This window comes from Coffea arabica, chromosome 11c (genome assembly GCF_036785885.1).
Source record: "Coffea arabica cultivar ET-39 chromosome 11c, Coffea Arabica ET-39 HiFi, whole genome shotgun sequence".
Taxonomy (NCBI): domain Eukaryota; kingdom Viridiplantae; phylum Streptophyta; class Magnoliopsida; order Gentianales; family Rubiaceae; genus Coffea; species Coffea arabica.
The window spans coordinates 32180900-32184114 of NC_092330.1; the positions used below are offsets into that span (position 1 = coordinate 32180900).

Genomic DNA, 3215 nt, shown 5'->3' on the forward strand with positions numbered 1-3215 from the left:
AACACATACTGATAATATGTGTCAAGATGTGATGACACGTGTTAGGACACGTGTCTCTACAAAAGGTAATATGGTAAGAACTTTAGTTATTGACAGGTTGGTCCCTTAGGTTTGTGTAAACAATATTCAGGCCACAAGTAGTTTAGATTATTAGCATTCTGGATTTATATAGTGTAATATCCATTTACTTAAGATATTACACATAAATAAGAAAGTACCTCCTATTTGGATTCAATAAAAATAGTTTCAAGGGCAAATTTATAATGGATAAAAAGTCAACTTTCCTTTCGAAGTACAAATTTTGAGTTTTTAGCGTAGGGTTTAATTTTAGGAGTCTTAGTTAGTAGGGTTATATAATTCAAAAAATTCTAGAAAAATAGAATTAGCCTAGTTTACTCATAGGGAATAATTATCGAAATTTTTTTCCTTATTTGCTTAGTTTTTCAAATGCTCATTCTTTGAGATGTATACAGTAAAATTTTGTCTATCTTAAGTTTGTTATTATTATTAGTTATTTATTTATTTTATTTATCTCAAGTATTCATTTTTATTTTTGTTTTTGTGGGTTTGGTGCAAAGAAAAGTAAAACAAGAAAAAAAAAGAACAAAAGAATGGAAATTCAGAAAATCAAGAAAAAAACCCATTTTCCTTAAACCCCCAAAACCTAACTCCAAAAACCAAAAGAAATGAAAACAAATTCAAAACAAATCTCACACAAATCCCAACAAAAAGGATAGGAAAAGTTTGAAGAAAACCCCTTAGCCCACATAAAAAAATCCTAACATACTTCCTCTTCTTTGCATCACAGAAACAGCACTGGAGGCTCTTATTTTTTTCCTTCTCATTTTTTCTCATTGGATATTGTACCTATACCAGCCATCCTTCCCATTCCACTTCTAATACAAAATCTTATCAAGATTTCTGATCAATTGATCAAGAAAATGCCACCTCCTATATCTGCCTCCCTAAGAATTGATCTCAACCATTGTATCTAGTTCTTATTCTATATAAATAGTTACTAAACAAGGAGTTTAGGTTTTTTCAGAAGCAAAGGGTGATCAAAGGATCAGTAACAGAAACAAATAGGAGAGCAAAAGATCAGAAAGAAAAGAAAGAAGAAGAAAAATTTCAGAAAAGAAAAGGCATTAGGACTAATGAACCAGCCCCATTCGTCCCCAGCTTTCTCTTTTGTTTTAGACCTTTTGGGTTAGATTCTTTTTCCTATGTTTTCTAGATTCATAATAGAATGATTTCCCTATTGAGAGTATCTGGAGAAAGCGGCTTTAAAGGCTTGAAATTGGAGTATTGAATTCATCTTAGGCGCAACTCTTGTTGCCAAAGAAGCTGTCGCTTTGGGTCTATTTTGTGTTCAAAATCTATACACTACCAGAGTTTATGCTCAATCTGACTTCCCAAGCACCAATGGTAACTCTTGTTTATTCTTTTCCATGTATTCAAATTTAGGTAAAAGGTTAAATCCATCATAAAGGAGTTCTAAGCTTTTATCTTTTGATTAGACATGGTGATTCATGTTTTGCTTTTATTTGTGCCCGTTTCATGATCATTATAGCCTCATAGAGACCCTTTTAACCGTCTATTGATGTTTGATTAAAGGGCTGATTCCACTTTGTCCCCCCAAACTTTGGACGATTACCCACTTTAGTCCCTAAATTTCAAAATGGGACACTTAAATCCCTAAAACTTATAAATTGGGACACTTAAGTCCCTAAACTTATAAAATTGGACACTTAAATCCCTAAACCCTTATAAAATGGGACACTTCGACCACCACGGCATTCAGGATTTTGTTAACAATTTTCCTTAATTGGGAGGTATTTATAAGTTTAGGGACTTAAGTGTCCCATTTTGAAGTTTAGGGACTAAAGTGGGTAATCATCCAAAGTTTGGGGGGACAAAGTGGAATTAACCCTTGATTAAATAAGAAAATGTCAAAATTAAAAGTTAGCTCCTTGAACTTTGAATTGGGTATGTTGTTATTGGCAACTTTTGGCAAATGAGATTATACTTGATAGTTGGTCAAAGGTTGTTCTTTATGTTTGATGAATCTATAGCATATTTTAAAATAGATTTTAGTGCATATTTCATGACATTTTGTGTGTTTTGGGTTTTGGATGCTTTGAAGGAAATCTATCTATTTGTTCCCTGTTCATGAACCTTGAGTTGATATAGATAGTGAGGCTGTCTTTCTTGTGACGTGGAGGTTGTTTCTCTAGTTTTGGTTCCCAAAATAAGCTACCAGAGCTTGATCCCGGCGAAGTTCCGACCATTCTTGTCGGAATATTTCTAGAGGCCAACGAAACTTGCTAATGCTTACCTTGTCTTTTGTTTCCTTTTCTTTTTTTACTTGGATTAATTTGAGTCTTTGGGTTTGTTTAGATTTAAGTCAAGCTTGTTTGGGTTTTAAGGAGTTGGATTAATATGATTGTTTGTTTTTTTTTTTGTCATCGTCACTTTATCTATATTATTGGAAAATTGATAGGGACTGAACCACCATCGGATCAGCGCACCTGTCTGGATTTTTTTACGAAAATCACATATTGTGACAATTGGTGGGAAGCAAGGTTTGAACTCTTTACCTCCCACCCCCACTAAGCCTCAAGGACTTGGTGGTGGCCAACAATTCAAAAGCTATTGGTTAGGTTTATTTAGTTTTAGATTTGGTCTATTTGGGTTAAAAACAAAGTTGAATTGTTTGAGTTTTTTTTTTTTAAGTGGGTCATTACAATTTTTTCTAGGTAATCTATCGTTACTTTATCGGGCCTTAAGTGGGACAGTCCAGACAATTACCGTGATGGTTTAAACCATAAGAAAATGAACTTTTATTTTGGCCCCATGAGTTTCTTAATAACTCTGCTGCGATCCAAAAATTTTAACTTTCTTTCATTTAGGTACTTATTTTAATTATAATTTGACCCCAAAATTTTATTTTTATTTTATTTTAGACCCTAATCTTTTGAAAAATATATTTTGACTCTGATAGCTTCTTAATCTCTCAATTAGGATGGTTTTTTTTTTCTTTAATTGCTAATTGTGCTTCTCTTAAATGCATTTAGCTTGCGATTTTGGATGGTTTAAGTTTCTTTGTGTTTAGCTTAATAATGTGAATTTACTACATTTTAACTCTCTTTATTAAAGTATTTTTAATTAAATTGGTGTCTTGACCCTTTGTTGATTCTTGAACATAGATAGGTCAA

The 3215-nt window shown here is 32.6% G+C and overlaps 1 long non-coding RNA gene across 1 annotated transcript; it reads left to right on the plus strand.

Annotated features, from left to right (window-relative positions):
• The first annotated feature begins 627 nt into the window (after positions 1–627).
• LOC140017027 (uncharacterized) lies at positions 628–2833 on the plus strand. The gene is made up of 2 exons (XR_011823329.1): positions 628–1425; positions 2501–2833. It is a non-coding gene; the product is annotated as an uncharacterized lncRNA (long non-coding RNA).
• The last annotated feature ends 382 nt before the right edge of the window (positions 2834–3215 follow it).